We start from the raw sequence: 20,379 nt of genomic DNA on the forward strand, positions 1-20,379 counted from the left end.
AAAAGCCTAATAAATACCTAATATAGTGTGCATAGAGTGCATATACACTGAACACTTCATTAGGAACATGATATTAATACTGGTTGCTTTCAAAACAGCCTCAATTCTTTGTGGCATGGATTCCACAAGATGTTGAAAACATTCCTTTGAGATTCTGTTCAATTCAATTTCTGCAGATTTGTCAGCTGCACATTCATGCTGCAAATCTCCCGTTCTACTACATCCAAAATGTGTTCTATTGGATTCAGATCCGGTGACTGGCCAGATCAGCTTCCCACAGAGAGGGTTTATGACAGAACGACTGTTATAATGGCACCCGTTTCCCCCACGTTTCAGCACGATTCCTCCAACAGCTCTTGTACGCTTGTTATAATGTGCTCAGTCTGGCCAAAGGTTGCCTTTAAGCAAAACTGTCTTTGTTGTAAAATAAAGGCACAGCTGCTCCAATGTTATATCCAATTAGGACACAGGTGCCAAAACAGCTAGAGCTGTCATACAGTAGCTCCTGCTTGTATTAATGGGGTGACTACTGTAGGTTCAGAATTGTGGCCCCTGGTGTTTTGGACCAACATGACGAAAAAAATGCTTTTTGCAAGACAATAATTAGTTCCCAGACAAGTTCCCAGGACTAGTATCTCGAATGGGTCAGTGATCTTTATTCCTGGTCCTGGCGGGCCGCAGGGTCTGGTGGTTTTTGTTTTCCCCTTAATATCAGCAACCAGTTCAGACTGAAGACACCAGGTGAGGTGAATCAACTGTGTAATTAACTGCTTTAATTGATCAATTAAATGCCAAGGAAAAACAGAAACCAGCAGACCCTGCAGCCCACCAGGACTGAGAACGAAGATCACTGTTATTGGGTGGTGGAAGAGGGTTGAATTATTCTCTGCTTTGTGCAATTGTAGAGAGAAAAATTATAATTTTGAGTTTGGCTTCACAAGCTGGAATGGATGGGATTGTCCTTACAGAAATATACTGGCTGAACTGAGCTCTCTTTGGAAACCCCAACTTTTTAATATTTATTACACATCTTAGGCCTGGATTCCATCAATATTTTACAATATATCCTTACAATATCCAATCTATATTTATCCTTTTCCTGACACAGTTACATTCAAGCTTTCTCTTCGCAAAGAGTTTGGAAAATTCAGCAACCCCCCCAAAAAAACATGAATTTAAAAAGTAAATTCACAGTTGCAAATAAATACTGATTGAGCATTCACAAGCAAGATGGTGTGGAACTTGGTAGTTCAGATTCGGACAATTCTGTGCAATCCGAGGATCAGTCAGATAGTAGGTCAAATATTCTGAAATGAAAAAGTACACATAAATGGAAATAGCATGTTTTCTTTTTTGTTGTTTTGAGGTGTTGCCACATTACTGTTACACTACACAGATGCAATATATAAAAAAATTATATCGGGAATAATATTCTCTCAGCTGTCCACAGTAACAGTTTGTTTTGCTCTTGCATTTAAGACGTATGACAGGTGTCACTCAGCATGCCAATTTGTATGGGACGAGCCACTCATTGTCAATTTTGGGATTCAATATATTCCCCCCTCAGTTCATTCTTCTGAGCGTAGAAGTTATAGCCACTCTACCTCAACCCAAGTTGTCTGCTGTCAGAATCACATCAACTACTGACCTGCATGAGCAGTTCATTAGCAGTTCATGAGCAGTTCAGCTAGACGTGCAGCATTGCAGATTGTCAGAAGAACCTTTGCAGTTTGATGAGCCTGGAGAAACTACAGCTGTGTAGCATAATCAGTAGACCTGCATAGCGCTGACACTTTCTGTGTCTGTTCTGGCCCCCTGGTGGTGGACTGAGGTTCTCACTGCAGGACAGGACAGCAGGAGCTCTACCCATGCTCCTGGGCAGACTGACAGGGCATCATGACAGAGGAAGCAGCATGGTATACAAAGTCTAACATTTTCAGATGGGAGGTTTTTGCATGCACATATTAAAATATCACTATAACCAATCACTGATAAATAAGTTGCTTGAATTAATAGTTGCATTCCACAAAGAGAAAAACAGAATTTGTTGTTATAATAGCAACTCAACTCACCTTTCGTTTTTTTTCATAAGACTCGATATGATGTATAAAAAACTGAGATTGTAAAAATAGGAATTTGTAAAAAGAAACTTGTTCAATCTGTCTATTATTTAAAGGTATAATGTGTCATTTTTAATAATAATTTTTTGATACCTTTTATCATTTGCATTTTTTTGGTATTAGCAAATAGATGGATCAGCAATTTTATAAATGTTGCTGATACCTGGCATCACTGAATCTGAAAAGTTCAAAAGCCAAAAGTTGGCAGCCCTGTACCCACTAGCAAGTCAAAACTTTATTTTTATTTTTATGTTTTATACATTTTTTCCACATTTTTCCCTTTTTCTCCCAATTTGGTAGCCAATTGTACCTCGTCTGATTCAATTGGAGGTAGTCGTATTAGATGTACCGCCCGTACCCCGTCCCTCGGCGGCCCGAATGAGAGCGACACGTCTTCTTCAAGCCGTCTCGTGCCCGTTGCCGTGATTCCAAGGCGCCCGAGGTGCTTATTGTGCGGCGATCTAATAACCCTGCCAAGTCCCTCCCCCTGGAGCAGCGAGCCAATTATTGCTGCCCCACGTGAGCCGGCCAAACTTGGCTTTTGGCAGTACCGAGAATCGAACCCCGGTCCCCGGTGACAAGTCAAAACTTTTAACACCATTCGCTCGCTACCTATCACATCATGATAATTTGGGTTGGTCCGGATACAAGAGGCTTTGGACTTAAATTATTTAAATAATAATAAATAATAATGATAATAATTCATATTTTATGTGTTGTAGTTAAACATACACAAGGATTTCTGTTTTTATATACTTTTCAGTAATTTTTGTGTCACAGATTTTTAAAAAATAAACTTGTTTATTTTTGTGAAAAGATTACATTCTTAAAATAAGATATTCCAAAGGTATTCATTTCTGACATCGACCTACTTTTCAGGCCTTGAAATGAAACTGAGCTGAGGAGTTGGCTTGGCTAGCTGTTGTCACAGATTTGCGATCAGAGATTTGTTGCAAGAGATCAGAGATTTGCCCCAGAGATAAAACGCCATCTCGCTTGAGGATACAAAAGGGAAATTGCTTTTACAAAACATTGGATGTTTACTGAGATCATAGCAAGTGACTGATCTCAGTGCATATTTGGCAGCCTTGAACCTAAGTTCATGATATTTAAATGCTAATTCCTTATAACGAGATCTTGTAAGCATTTTACCCCCGAAACTAAAACGATCTCATGGACAAACATATTGGAGACCATGTTGGAAAAAAAAGTGACACATGAAAGAGTTGTTCATGTGTCACTTCTTATAGCAAGTACCAAGACAGTATGTCCATATGTTGAAATATCAGACCCACACCCCCCTCCTTCATCACACAGGCCTATAAATCAACAATAAATAATAATAAATACATCAACCTTTCTTGAATAATCACAGTGAGACATAAAAGTTATGTGACAGACACTACTGCCTACCTTAGAGTTGCCTCCATCTCCATTTACGAAAATTCTGGCCCAGGATTACCATGGACAGTCCCAGTTAAACAACGAAAAGCCAAGTGTATGTAGACAACTAAATTAAATGGAAGTAGATGGAAATAATTTGCAAGCACTTAATATTCACTATTTGTGTGATAACTAGCACGGCAGCCAGTTTCAATGACACACTGCAAATATACATTGTGGAGCAGACACAGAAATTGTAACCATAAAATTGAGCACAGACAATCCCTCACTGCACATAAGGACAAAGAAAAAACCCATCATTAAAATGTCATCCTCCAGGGCTTACGCTCAGCAAAATCACTGACAATGCCCTTCAAATCCAACTTCCTGACTCTAGTATTCTCTATAGACGTCATAGCCAATCCACTCAGCCTTTCTTGACCCACTCCCCATTTTATCAGCGTGAGTATTGAAAATGAGTACTCGCTATTGCCCCGGTGGCAGGTATGAACAGGAATAGCAGCACCGCATCACGAACGTCAGTAAACTGTCTGTCTATAGGATAAAGCCATTGTTGCTACGTTACACCATTTCTCAACTTTGAGCACAAGTATGTTCACCAAACATTACATACAGATTTGTACATGTGTAGGTGATCGCAGAAACATTTGTTGACAAATGGGTTTTACCATGTCTACATACAGTATTGTGGCATGCCTGAATTGAAAAAGTATGAATTTACAAACTGTTCTGTCCTATTATATCTACAGAATCCTGACTTCATCCACTGAGTAGTAGAATTATTATTTTGAAACAATAACAGACTCCAAAGACAATCAAAAGCCTAGGATCAAAATTAGATATAAGGTAGAATAAATATTTCACAAAGGAAGCGACTGAATATACCTGACTACTCAGTAGGCTCCCAGTGATATATTGAGCAAGAAAACACAAGCTGGATGGTTGAATGGTTGACATATATTGGGCAGCCTGGAGCGTAGTGGTTAAGGCACAGGACTCGGACAGGTAAGGTCGGTGGTTCGATCTTCGGTGTAGCCACTATAAGATCCGCACAGCCGTTGGGCCCTTGAGCAAGGCCCTTAACCCTGCATTGCTCCAGGGGAGGATTGTCTCCTGCTTAGTCTAATAAATTGTACATCGCTCTGGATAAGAGCATCTGCCAAATGCCGTTAATGTAATGTAATTTTTTTTTTTTTATGTAATGTACATTATGTAATGTAATGGCAGTAAATGATTGACCTGTGGAGCCGCCACTTCTCACCTGCCACATCTGTAACTGACAGTGCTTCATACCAGTGTAGGAAGGATTCTCCCATCTTCACCTCCTTTTCTAGCTTCCTTTCCATGCCTCCCTCTATGGGCCAAGTGAGGAGCAAGGCAAAGAGGCAAGGAAAAGAAGAAGCAGGTGAAAACATGTGATTGAGTTGAGCCCCGAGTATAAAAAGAAATGCAATTCCTACGTGGATCACCTAATACGGATGCAGCCCGCACTTTGACCTCATATCCATTGCTTAATTTAAAATCCAATGTTCTGGGGTACAAAAGAACAGAAGTTGTACCATTGTCCAAATACTTATGGACTTCACTGTATATCAAATGTATAAAGACTTCATTAAGTGAAGTATTTTATTTTTCTTCATGTATTTTATGTGTTAAGGCTGCAGGAATCTGAATATAATCATCCCTTAAGAAAAACTGGCGATCAAACACAAGTGCAACATTGCAACAATATAGCATAACAATATAGCATTAATTGCAATGGAAAAGGTATGTAGTGTGAACGAGTGGCCCTTCACCAGTTATCAGTGTTGATCAATTCATTTAATTGGTTAATTTATTGAATTGAAACCCAAGTGCAACTGATTAGCTCAGCATATTTAAATGTCTGTCATGTACAATATATATATTTAAAATCAATATAATTTTCATTAAACTGTTCAAAACAAGGCACTGCTCATTCGCTAACATAAAGCTAGCCTTTCAGTCCAAAGCCTCATGCGTTTTCTGTTTCTGTGCAGATACAGACTATATTTTCAACAATAGATAGAATCCAGCAAATGAAACAAAGTTAGTGCAACCAGAGAATTCTCAAGGTTGCTAGGCAACTGGCAAGCAACATCCATAGGCAGACATTGCAGCATCCCCCAATGGAAAATTTCCCCCTTTCTTCTGAAACAAACATATGCAGCTATTAATCCACCCCAGGCTCCCTTTATGACCTGAACTGAGGGGTGGACTCAAGTGCAGAGGCAGACACAGGATCCAGGATCAAAAGTTATATGAACTAAATAAACGGTAGAAACAAAAATAAACGTGTGTAAAAACAAAAACTACAAAAGACTGGAACTAGAACAAGAAAACAAGAAACTCAAGAAATTGTAGCAGGCAAACACTGTTTCTGTTTTGTTACTATTTTACATGTTCGAAATGAAGATATCAAATCAAATCAAAATCAAAATCAAAATCAAAATCAAAATCAAAATTAAGGGGTATAAAAAAAGGGGTGGCGCAGCCTGTAGAGCACTAACCGCATGCTCATTGCGAGCCGCGACGTCGGCGGTTCGAATCCGACCGTCCGACATTTGTTGCATGTCTTTCCCTCTCTCTTGCTCCCATTCTTCCTGTCTCTCTATACTATATACTGTCCAATAAAGCTGAAAAAGGCCTAAAAAATATCTTAAAAAAAAAAAAAAAATCAAATCAAACACAAGGCAGGAGACTCCAAACCTGTGCAACAAACAAGGGAACTAGCGCAACTTAGTTACAAGACGAGGCCCAGGTGCAAATAATGTCAATAATGATTCAATAAACACAACATCAGACCTGGAGCCACAGCAGTAGCGCCCTGCTCAGATTGGCTGTAGCTGTTGCCTCAGGATGGTCTGGGTAACGATGGCAAAATGGTGCGTTCATGGCATCTCTGAAGTCGGCAGTTTCCGACTTCCAATTCTGGAAAAGTCCTATAGAATGTCTATAATTGTTGTCATTCAGAATCTTGAGCACCAAAGCCAGGAAAAGTCCAGAGTTAGCCTGAGATGCCCCATCAGGTGAAAATAATAACCTACAAGAAAAACTCAAGGGTGAACAGTAAAATGGTTGGGAGGTCCAACTCCATGGTCTGCATCCTGGTTTTGCAACTACATGGCATTTTCCTGGTTGCCTGTATCATGGTTTATCAGGGTGTCTCTGAGCTGATGATACATTTGTAGAAGAAAGTACATGTTTTTTTTATGTGTATACCAGAGTGGAAGATGATGAAGCCAAAGAAAGTGAGTTTCAGGACATGGAACTCACACGTTTCTAGTTTTACAAAGTTCTGCAGTAACCTCTCTAACACCTGCCTGATATGTTTTTCAGGGGAACTTTGAAATCAGGATTTCATGAAAGTATTTAAAAAAGTAGGTAAACACATGCCTAAGAACCAGAGATGGAAACCAGAGACATTCCAAATTTGGGTGGCATTGGAGAACTTATTTCCTTCAAAGTAAAGGGTCATTCTTAATGGTGCCCCCACAATATTCTCTGCAAGAATGTTCTTACGCATTCTTTCTCCCTGTACGAAAATGGCTAGAGTGACTGGTCATCACTTATACATTTTGCTGCATCCAAATCATAGGTGTATGCCTGAAATTGGCTCGGTGGGCTTAACCCCATCCAAACTGTTGAGATGTCGACGTCCCAAATGAAATGAATGAATGTTGTGTTCAAATTTATAAGATAATAAAAACTGTGATGAAATAAAACCGCAAGATGGCAATTCCCGATTGTTAAACAGACTAGACTCTCTGCTTGTGAGAAAAGCACTTTAGATTCATATCTACCCCTTATTTGCAAAGCAGGGTAATAAAACAACAGGTTACCCCATGCCATATGAATGGCTTACAACATAAAAAAACAAAAAAAACAATCCTTGATACCATTTCTGAAAATCATGTCACAATATAAGAACAAACATATACAATTCAGAAGTTACATGAATAAACACACTGGGTTTTATCCCACATCCGGCCGACATATTTCCAGTTTGGTAGATATGCAAGTTTGAAGTTCATTTCGTAATCCTATAAAACATTGCAGGCTTGTACGGGGTTTCCTACCCTTTCCAACAAGGTATAATGTGTCATATTCAGGTGACAGTTTAGGAATTTTCTGAGTTTGCATAGCAGAGTGAATATACAGACATGTGTAATTACAGGATTTGGACTTGGGCTCTGGTTAACCTAATTTGGAAATAAAGTTATATTTTAAATATGATGCAGAGTTGTTAGAAAGCGCTAGGTTGAGTTATCCTTTACGGACAGCCTTCTGAACACTTTGTAGAGCTTTATATATATGTGAATAAAACATGTGAATGTTCATTTTATTTACATTTGTATTTAAAAACATCTGTTTTAATAGGAAAAATAAGCTTGCAGATGCAGATGTTTTTGAATAGATTTGGGGACACTCGAGGACATCTGACCCAAAAACTCACATGGAATTTTAATGCCTGTCGTGACCAAACCAAACGCGACCTAGATGGGGTTCCACAAGTTACCCACCAGACATGGGATAACCACTAATATTTTCTATAGAGAGAAAGTTCCACAAACAGATAAGATGAACATTGTTTTTCCCTGCTGGGGAAGCTGTAGGGAGTTGTAGGGAGTCTTTAATTACAATAGGGCTTCAGTACTCCTGGGTCCAGTTTCAACACAACCTAGAGCTCCTTACTTCCCAAAGGTAGCTTTAAAACTAGGCGGAAGCCAATTATGTGGACGAAGAGCATATGAATGCAAGAGAACAAAGACAAGGGATGCAATAAACTCAAACCATAACTCTTGGTCTAAACAGAAGGAAAATTCATACAGGGTTTTAATTCACGAAGGAATCCCATCTTCCAACTGTCGTGGCTGCTATTTGTGCACAAAATAAAATGTGAATATGTAATGCCCAACAAAGGCAGGAGGCCATGACGGGTTGGTCCTTTACTTAGAAATTGAGATATTCATTGCTAAACTATAAAAACAAGACTTTGTATGATTTATTTTCTTTTGGTGTAACATACATTCTGACATACATTTGTTCTGTCTCGGAATTGCGCATGTCTCCTCTTTAATTTATGTCTTCACCCATGTGTTTTCAGTGAATCGTTTTTGAGATATTAACATTGGAAATTGCCCTCTGGGGGGGGGGGGGGGGGTACAAGGTACATGGTTAAATGCATTCAGTGGGACAACACAAGCCCACCTAGAAATTATGGTTAATTTCACAAAATTGAGCTCAGGAATACTACCTAAATGTTTTTTGTACTGCAATACTTTTTGGCCCTTTCCCCTGCTAATAGTAGCTACCATGCAATGCTTCACAGTGCACACTGAAGCACTGTTATTAACATAAGCAACAATATTGAATTGATTATAAGGGAGACATCAAATGCATTTATGCTTAACCCAATGGCACTGCAATCTATTTACTTGCACACAATAAGTACCACATCACACAAGCAGTGGTGCAGTTAGACCATTTTTGGGAAGGCTGTAGCAATTACAATTACCAATGCAATCCTCCAGTGAGACATACCCACGTATATGCTTCAGTATGCTTCAACTTGTATGTAGACGTCTTGTGGGCAGAGCCTGTACTGTTGCTGAATGCTGTTCTTTCTCTGTTCATGAATACATTCCATCAAATACAGTGGCTTTAGTGGAAGTTTCAATACCACGTTTAGACGATGTATAGACCACGGTTCTCCAACCTTGGTCCTGAAGTGCCACAGTCTCCACTGGCTTTTGTTTTTACTAACCAGCATGCAATTGAGGCTAAAGAAGCCAGGTGAGGTGAGAAACGAATAAATATCTATACACTCAGTAAGTACTTTATTCGGTAGACCTGTAGACTTGCTTGTAAATGCAAATATTTAATCAGCCAATCATGTGACAGCAACTAAATGCATAAAAGCATGCAGACGTGGTTAAGAGGTTCAGCTGTTTTTCAGAGCAAACATCGGAATGGGGAAGGAATGTGATCTAAGTGAATTGACTGTGGAATGGTTGTGTCAGGAATCGCAGGGAACCAATCGCAGACTCAGGGATAACGTAATCAGGCAGGCTTTAATGACAAAGGGGCAGATCCAAAATATAGTTCAAAAACAGGCAATGGTCAAAATCCAAGCAGACAGGTACATGAAGGGCAGGCAGAGCGAAGTCAGGAAGTTCAGGAGTTCAAAAACCAGGAAGTCCAAACAAGCTAAAGTACAAAAACAAAAAACAAAAACAGAGTCCAAAAACCAGGCAGAGATCAGAACCAGAAAATCCGAAAGCAGAACAGACGAATAATCACAGGGTACGGGTACGGGTACGGGTACGGGTACGGGTAAGCTAGAACCAGAGTAGGGAACAGTATAACGGAAAGATGAACTAGCAACAAGAAACTGAACAGGACAGGTTTAAATAGACTACTGATTGACAGAAAATGAGTCACAGGTGAGAGAAATGGCAGAAATGGCAGGAAGGAAGCACAGAGGTAACAAAAGGCAAAAACGCTGGGGACTTAGACATGAAACAGATAACAGAAAGAAAAAAAACACAGAACCTGACAGGTTGCTGGTGCCAGATTTGGTTGGTGTCTTTAGAGTTTTCAGAGAATGGTGCAAAAAACATCCAGTGAGCAGCTGTTCTGCTGGAAAAAATGGCCTTTTAATGAAAGAGGTCAGAAGAGAAGGGCCAGACTAGTCAAAGATGACAGGAAATATGCAAATAACCACACATTACGACAGTGGTATGCAGAAGATCATCTCTGAACACACAACATGTCAAACCTCTAAGTAGATAAGCTACAGCAGCAGCAGAACACAAATAAGTAATATAAATAATAAAGTGCTCGCTGAGTGTAGTTCATTCAATAAGTTATGCATAAACGGAAAGACCAGCAGACCTTGTGGATCTCGTTAAATAGAGTGTAATTTATGTACACCACTAGACCACTTAGCTGAATGAATATAGCAATATTTCTAATCTAACAGATATTCAACAGTCTAATCACAGATAAATGTGCACTCTCATTTGACTTTTAATTTCCATGGTGACAAATTGAAGTAATTTTAAAGTATTATTTTGGAGTGTGTTAATATATAATTATTGAGTTTTGATTCCAGCAGTGTGTTAGTACTACAAAACAATGTAGTTTGTTGATTGAGGTTGGAAGAGATTTAAATCTTGTGATCTTGACACTTGACATTTCAGCTAGATATCAAAATTCCGAGATAGTCATTTTGTGATCTCAAACTATTCATTTCAGTCATATTTGCATACTGAGATAATCTGTGACCACAAGATAAAGAATCCCATAATAAATGAAAATAAGTCACATGACAAAGTCCTTTGCCGCTCATAAGCGCATGAAACAGGAAGACCATTTACAAAATTTAAAACATCAGAGGATTACTTTTATGAGATGATAATGTTGTAAATGCATGAAGCATTTTAAAAAGGCTTATTTTAGCATTTTCCATGGACAGATAAAATGACAGATCATTTAGCTCTGTCTATTCCATAATTCAACTCATAAAATATTTACAGGCCCTTGGCTTTTATTATATCTGTAAAATAAAGCACACATTATTAAATATTATTTTGGTATGAATTCCAGAATTGCCTGTAAGATCACATACATATGTAAAAAGCCCTATATGACAGGTTCATCAGTGTTTGCATTACATTTGCAGGTCAAATGAACGTTACAAGGGTAGTCTGCAAAAATATACTGGGTTATTGTTGCCAGATTATGCTAGAGCAAATAACAAAGTTGAATATGAAAGGGAACCAGTCTTGCAAGTATCCAATGGGAAATTAACCAATTAAACTCCCAGAGATTTTCACAGCTCTGCAAACTTGGATTTCCATTATGTTAATATTGTAAAGAGAATTTCAGTATTCGCAGGCTACAGTGTAGTATATAGGATAGGGAACTGTAACTCAAAGGTTGGGGCTTGAGTCATTTTACTGAGTCATTGTTTCAGTAATATATCCAGCTGTATAAATTGATCGGCAAAAACAAAATATTTGTATGCCAATTTAGATATGAATGTCTGCTAAACAGCAATGTAATGTCATGAGAGGAAATGGTCATTTTCAATAATAATTCAACAATAATTTTAATAGAAAAAATTGATTAACATTAAATCAGTGCATTGGGAACAATCCAAACAGTTGTGTGCTCCAGTGATTCTTATTAAATTTGACCAGGCGCATCAGAGCCTCCTTATCAAACCCTTAACCCGAATACATTGTGACACTGCCATCAGTCAAAGAGTTAATTACCAGCTCTCTGTGGTACAATGTATGAAGAAAACGGTTGTGCTGGCTCAGCTTTCGCAGGCCTTCCCTGTTCAGAGAGTGTCCTCAGATCAGCCTTGTCTACTCAGAAACAGCATGAAGAAGCTAATCAATGGAAATTAAAATGCTAGGTTCACAAAGGAGGATGGCGTGAGATCTCTTTCCTATTGTGTGTGGCAGTAGCAGGGCCTAGCAGCTGAGTTTGGGCTTAGGTGCCAAGAACTACCGAGTCATTTTGGACTCACTTGGTTTGGCTCTTCTGCTGCATACATTGCCATTTGGTGTGGCTGCTAATCTAAATAATATAGACGTAGGTTTTACAAACAACTGGAGAAAATCCTTGCCTAGACTGCTAAGGTCATTTTCATGGCTCTGGACTTTCATGCCCTGCAACTTCTAAAGTGGAATAGCCACCATTATATACATTAAATAAATACATCAGCCACCATTTTAAAACGGGTGCTTTAAAACTCCTGACTCAAATATAATATCCTTGAATTGTTTGACCATGCACCTCATTTTGCCAGAGCCTATGTCGAAGAAGTGAACCATTAATCATAGTTCCTCAGTGGACAAGGCCTATTAAGTCTTAAACTTAACCTGACATCTGTGCTGTGAAATGGATGACGTGCAATTACCCCCTAGACAGGAAGCCGGGCTGTTACTGGGTCATTATTCCGCAATGTATGGCTGTGGGTGCCAAGTCTGTTAAAACTCAGCTAAGGGTCTGAACCCACAATCATCTGCCAATGCTGCGGATGGTTCAGCCAGAGAGCCATCTCAGGGTCACCAAAAAGTTTTTTTTTTTCTCCATAGCTTGATTTGGAGTTCCCAATTGCAACTGTAACCCCAATAGATGCCTCATAGCTGTGGGTGCCAAGTCTGTTAAAACTCAGCTAAGTGTTTGAACCCACAATCATCTGCCAATGCTGCAGATGGGTCAGCCAGAGAGCCATCTCAGGGTCAACAAAATGTTTTTTTCTTATTCTCCATAGCTTGATTTGGAGTTCCCAATCGCAACTGTAACCCCAATAGATGCCTCATTGATGGGAGGATGCAGGCTAGAATGCTGACCCTACAAAATGCAGAGCCAGATGCTCCTTCTTTTCACTTTCAGTTCACTGGGCTGGGCAACTGCCGTCTCTTTTACAGCTGGCGCAAGCAGACTGCAGATGTTTGGATACTCACGATGTTGATGTAGCACTGGAATTACCCTGCCATTGAAAAACCACTCTCTGTAGGACTGTGGCCTAGATTCCGAGCTTTGCATCATTTGTAATGACAAAGGTGAGGTAAACAACATTCCAACCTATGCCAGCTATTGTTACGCCTTTCCCCCTCCTTCTGCTGTTACTTCTCTACTGCTTGTGTTCTCCTCCCCTTTCAGGAAGTGGCAGCCGTGCGGAGGTCGTTAGTGAGAGGAGGCTCACCTGGGTGGTGGGATTGAAGCTCCTATTTAACCAGCTGGCTCAGTCTCTTTCAGTCTCTCAGCTCCCACATGTGCTTCATTGTTTATGTGTTGGTTTGAATTATCAGTTGTTACTCTTTTGTTGTTCACACACCCAGGCAATTACAGACATCACTGATTTCTACTGCATTTCATTTATGTTACTTATTTTTGTTACTTTTAAGTTAATAAATCTTTTTCCACCCCTGTATGTTCTCCCTCCTGACTATTTGTATGAACTGTGATCCAGTTCATGACACTATGTGACTGAGAAACCAATTTGTCTTGAAGACTGTGTGGGCAGTCCCGGAGAATCCAGGATGGGTGGCAACCCTACCTGTGATGAAGCAGTGACTCAAATCACAGTTGCTTCAAATGTAACTGTTGCATGTGCTCCCAGTTTATTTAACCGCAGCACGTAATAGCATACTCTGTAAGTGGCATCACATGGGCTACGACTTTTGTGATAGCGATTTTTATCGAGTGGTAGCCTACCCATTTCTACACACAAACGTGTGTGCATTCTCAGTCAGTGCATTGATGGGAATTTGTAAACTACCAATTGCGCAAAGGACTCGTTAATGAGAGAGGTCAGACTGGTTGAAGCTAACAGGAAGGTGACAGCATTGAACTTATTAAACTTCATCAGTATAGTATAAAGCAGGACACCAGGTCCGGGTGTAAGATTAGGCCTTACTGATTGTAATTGGTCTTAAAGTTTTACATTTAAATTAAAAAGCTAATTCCATCATCATTTACATCAGTACATTTTGACATAAAATGTTTTTAATAGAAGAGGAGTTCTCAAAAGAATCTTGCACTTTGTGTGAATCTCCCTGGGCCATGCCCTATGGAGGATTTATTACCTCAGTGTGATAAATAGAGCAAAGGAAAGGATTTCATTTTGTCCACTAGCCATTAATCTGCCAGATCTTCTTGCAGCCTTATTTTGATACGTGGCCTCTTCAAGGAGACAAGTCTTCTTTTGCCTTGAACTGATATTTAAAATCTGAGGGGACCTTGAATCTGGCATGTCACTGATATAAGCATTTCTACACACAAAAAAATGTATATTGAAGTTTTAGATCTGGGAGATAAATAGTGCATTAATAAACTCAGGTGATGGTTTCTGAGTCCAATGAGAGGACAAATTCTTGCCTTTCAGAAATGTAACAAAATATTTAGTTCATATTGACTAGTTCATATGCATATACCTGTTGAAGCCATTGAAGCATGAACTTCTTGTGGAGGGAAAATTTGATTCCTCTGATACTAAGCAATTTAACCAACATTACACAATGGATAGGTCTGGTCCATTGCATCTATTGGTCAGATTGCGTTCCAGCCATGCCAACATCCAGGATATATGCGTGCCTAAATGGAATATTCACAATATCTTTTAATATTACTCCGTGTTTGTAGATCACCGTTATCTACTTGGTAAGAAAAATTAATGTAGTAATGCCAGTAGTTGATTACCAAAGTAAAACAAAATCAGTGATTTTAAAGTGTTCTTTTACCTTCTCAGGGATTTGGAAAGGAGTAGGAATTTAAAAAATACAACTAAGGAAATATCTAACCACCCTGCTAGCTGTGCCAATATCCTTGATATACCACAGGTTCTTGTTCCATAATGCTTAATAAAGCCATTCTAATATTTAATCAGCAAATTGAAGATCATTTTGCCACATTTAGGTTTTAGGACAAAATGTAAAACATAAATGTCAAAAAATATCAGCAGAGGCAAAGTTTCATCTAGTTTCTTTTGACTCTGTGTAAAGCAAATGTACATAAATATACCATTTACCATATCATTGGGGCTGTGGGGCTGTTGGGCCAGCAATTTATTTCAAATATGCAGTAAAACATTAATATTAAAATATATTCTCAGGACATCCAGATGCAAGTCGGATATTGAAAGGGGCCAGAATGTTAATAAAGATTCTGCAGACAAAAGACAAAATAGCTCATCACAGAGCTAATCAGCTCATAAAATAAAATAAAATATTATCAAATACCTATATTAAGCTCAGGATTATACTGACAAAAGTGCCACAGTTTTCAGAATGGGAGTAATGAACATAAAATCATTGGTGTGGAGATCTTGAAATTGATTTTCACTGTCTATTGGACACAGATTATTTTTGTGCATTGCACCTTTCATCTCCATTACAGTCACAAAAAATAAAAAAAAAATTATGACTATTAAAAATGACAAGGAGGTACATCATAATCTTAGCCTATCTCACTGTATCTCATTGTATAAGAGCTGATGCAGGGGTTAGCTGCTCTGGACGTGTAGAGCAACAAGGTCTAAGAATCCAGGTGAGGTGAAATGTTTAACGGGATACTTCTGGATATTTGTGGTGGAGGTACTGGCTCTACCTCATGTCTATGATTATGATTATTATGATTATTATTATTGTACAACAACAACAATAAACATAGCTACAAGCAGCAATTTACAGAGTCCAAGCAGCATAGCAGCAGTCGGCAAGCACAGAGACTCCAATCCCCTTAGTCTCAGGGCAGGGTGTGTTTTTTGCATTCATTCCTTTTTTCACGGTGCAATTTTCAATCACTATGGTAACAAGATATACAAGATATAGTGCGGGGGACCTCGCCTTCTCTGCATTTTGGAAATCCAGATACTAAAAGAGATAAGACTGTTACACTTCAGCAAAAAACGTTTTTTGAGATTTTATGCTTGAGATGAAAAAGCTTGACATTTTACAACAAAACATGTCTAATAGGGATGAGACATCATTACGATGTCTACGTCTGAATAGAGGACTTTCTTTCGGGGATTTCCAAGGAATCTCTCGTCTGAGTGAATATTTCTGAGGAAGTCAGTGAAAACACATTTGAATCGACAATCGAGGGCATTTTCAATGACGTGACCCCTTTTTTATATCAGTGAGTATCTAAGTAATAATTTTATTATTATTCAGTATGCTTATAAATAAAGAGCAAGCGTGCTTTTTAATAATACAATGTGTCTGACTTGATGGGGGTTGCGTACTATTTGGTGTATAATTTAGTAAGCAAAATACAGTGTTTTATACCTCATAGGACCCATAATATAATTTAGTTTCCATGTGTCCGTTTGGAGTCTCCAAATGTCCTTTTTGGAAAACTGAATGGGCCACAGCCACTATCATCTGGATCCAATCAAAAAAGCTTCCACTTCAGAAAAGACCAGGATCAATAGGTTCAATAATAGTTACCATTTGATTTTGAGTATGTCATTTTCAAGCTTGTGTTGAGAAGGGGTGATACTTAAGGGTAGTAGTACACATGGACAAAATTTCAAGATGATTGGACCTTGTCAAGTCCATTTAATGCATTAAAGGGAACCCACATAGGCACCCGGCAGACATGCAAACTCCACAAAGAAAGGGCCGTGGTTTGATTTGAACCCAGGTCCTCTCAGCTGGAAGGCAACCACTGTTAACCACTGGTCAATGTCACTCGTAAAAGAAAAATGAACCATTCAAAATGGCAGCCAATTCATGAATTGGGTGATCCATAGGGACCAGGATCATGTCAGAAACAGATTATTTTTATTTTTTTAACCTTTTTTGAATACTCTTTTTGTCATGACATAGCATGCACATGTTCAAGCTATTTGGTAATTTGGTTATGCTGATTTGTTTTTACTACCTTTTCACCCAGCAGAACCAAAGTATACAGGCAACCTTGGTTTATTATGGTGTACTCCAGTTTTGGGTGAATCCAACTTTTTCAGATGTTATTAACACACTTGCGCATATGCCGCAAGTCCAGATCCTCACCACCAGCCGGTGGAGATGCGGACATTTGGCACTGCCCTGTCAGTTCAAGTAAGCAACTATTGCTGTGTTCTCACTTCTGATTAGAACCGATGCAGCGTCCTGGGAGAAACTGCCGAGCAGAAGTCTCTCAGGGAAACAAATCTCTCCTGGTAGAGGCGCGCCATCATCCCCAGTGAGTTCAGCCCGAGCGCAAGATATTGAACACGCTGTGCTGTGCTGAAAATGCTTTTGTTGTGAATTGGTGGTGAAACCCAATTCTTTGATGTGGGATATCAGCATCTCAGTGTGTTTTACAGCCAACTCCCGGGAAGGGGCTGAAACGAGCCAGTCGACCAGATACGTCAAAACACTATGTCCTCCTGACATAACGGGGTAATAGCAGCACGTGCCACCATCTCAAAGGTGCAGCAGGGTGAATACTCAACTTTGTTGCTTTTGCAGTATGTTTGGGATCATTGTCTTGCTGTACAACGCACAGCCGGTCAATGAGTTTTGAAACATTTGCTTCAACTTGAGCAGATATGATGTGTCTATTAGGGATGAGCAAGCACTGCATTATCTGTATCTGTATCCGTATCCGTTCAAGCAATTAAATTATCCGTATCCATAGGCTCATACTCGGAAGTGAGTGTGATGAAAACCGGAAGTGAAGTAGTTTAAATATTCCCCCGTACTACATTATGATTTGCAGTAAATTGAAACCAAGACAGCTACTACAGTTTTGCACTTTGTTATGCAGGAAATCTCTATTAAAAATTTGCTGTTTCCATCACCCTCGCCCTTTAAACACTCACCCACGTTGTTCTAAAGACACCACTTCCCACTTCCGAGTATGAGTAGCCTACAGATACAGATAATTGAATTGGTTGAACGGAAACAGATTTGAATTATGCAGTACTCGCACACTCCTACAAATAACCACACATTACAACTGTGGTATGCAGAAGAGCATCTCTGAACACACAAACCTCTTCAGTGGATATGCTACAGCAGTAGAAGTTAAAAAAAAAAAGTCTAATGAATACCTAATAAGTCCCATTACAATCAAATTCTTAAATGTTTGGCCTGAGCATTTGAAAACAAAAGGCCCCCTATGTAATTTTGGTGGCTAATATAATGCTAATGGCTTACAACATTCAAAAAGTCAAAGCTATGGTATAATAGTATATAATTATTCTCCTAATGAAAATAACTGTAAATATCCTTGGAAAGGAGAAATAAATATTTTAAAGAAGTATCAAAGCAATACTAGTTCTGTGTTCATCTTTCCGCATTTCATTTTTAATTCTTTGTTTTTACTAATGTTTTTCCGATCACCATGGAAACAAACTCACTTGTCCAGTTACACATTGAAAACAATAGTTAGCTCGCTTTTTGCCAAATAAACCATGCCTAACTACTTCAGTTGTACTTCACATTTACACAGCAGGTTTATGCGAACTGCAAGAGCTCAGCATCACAGAGTCAGTGAGCTAAGCAGAGTTGTTGCCAAGGTTACCAAGATGCCAGTGCAAGACTTTAAATTCTAAAATCCACTAAGGTATTTAGTTGCCATCCATGTAATTTTCATCAAAAAGCAACAAAACATTCTGTGGAAATTACATAATGGGCCCTTAACTCACTTCAAGTTTGTAGTGTAAATAGCATGGTTGGTTTTGTGAAAGAGGGGCAGATTAGCAGTGTTGAGGCGGGAGTAAATCTATTGATAAATGGAGCTCGACAAGGGACTGGAAATTGGCAACAGACATTGATGGGAAACTCCAGGTTCCGCAGATTGTCAGATTGTTCCAACCTCATTGAGACCTGATATACTTTTGTACTCAAAGTGGGAGCAGATAGTTTACTTCATTGAGTTAACAGTACTGTGCGAGGAATCTATTGATGTGTTTAGGAGGAAGAAGCTAAAATACTCAGATTTGGTTGCTGATGGAATGCGGTTGGCAAGCATATGTGAGACCTTCAGAAATAGGAGCAAAAAAGTTTTGACTAAATCAGCAGCATTGCCCCTGATGAACAACCTTAGGGGTAGACCACACCAAATGCACTTTATTGGCTTGAAAACATCAGGAGCACTACATTTTGAACCTAATCTGTAAAAAGCGCTGGACGCCTCTTTCCTGCTGTCGCTAGGCAACCACACTCTGCTCCTCTCAATTGCCTTGCTATGGTTCTAACAGTATTAACAGCGTAGAAATCTGATTTCACCGTGTTTGGTGCGCTCCTGGTTTTTTATTTTATTTTATTTTTTTAAGCAATGGATAAGCAGAGGGGACTCACGTTTGCTATTTTGGAGAGTGAAAGACAAAATGAGTTGAAACACAAAACAATTGGTGTGCAAAAGCAGCATGGAAAACACTTAAACCCGTTGATAATAATTATAAAAAAAGGAGCCCCAAGCCGATAAAGCTTGTCTGTTGTGATCGGCATCTTTGTCACTGGGGCGGTCCATGTGGTACTGCAACAACTTCAACGTCGAGCCTTCTGGAGGTGTCCTATACAATTTAAAATATCTAGTTGGCTAGACAAATTATTTTTGCCTGATGGTCTTTTCACAGACTTTTCACAGATTTTTCAGCACAAAAATATGGGTGCGCTGGTTCATTTTTAACTGTTGCTACAGACAAAGTACATAATGGGATGCCGTATGATGGGATGGGCAGTATTTCTGATACATGTATTTGAAATACGTATTTGAAATACAAAATAGTAAACTTAATTCAACTCCTGCCTCACTACTTGCCCTCTCTGATGGCCTGGGCCATGGCTGTCATGTTATTACACAGCACTGCTTCAACATTTTCAATGCTCAAACAACCCATTAGCTTCTAACCCTTCACAAAATCTAGCAATCACTAACCAGCTAGCTTTGTCGCAAAACACAAAACATAACTTGCCAGCTAGCTGTGTTAGCAAACATTTAATATTTGGTAGCATAGTGCTTAAATGCAGGAACTGCATCAAGTCTACGATATCTATTAACATGATCAATCATCTTTCAAAATGCCTTTCCAGGCCTTCACTGCAGCCGCCTTCAGTTGATCTTTCTTTTGGGAGATTTCTGTCTACAGTCTCCCCTTCAGTAAGTTAATTGTATACTCGATCGGGTTTAAATCTGGTGACTGACTTGGCCAGTGCAAAACTGTCCTCTTTTTCTCCACAGATGAATGCTTTGGTTGTGTAGGCATCATGTTTGGGGTTTGGGCATTTTCTTGCACCTTGCAGTGTAGCCTCTGCTCTGCTGTTGAAATCTTTTGTGTATAGTGGCTTATGCTATTTCCACCCCTGCACCCTGGAGACTG

This window comes from Conger conger, chromosome 4 (assembly GCF_963514075.1).
Source record: "Conger conger chromosome 4, fConCon1.1, whole genome shotgun sequence".
In the NCBI taxonomy this organism is placed as follows: Eukaryota; Metazoa; Chordata; class Actinopteri; order Anguilliformes; family Congridae; genus Conger; species Conger conger.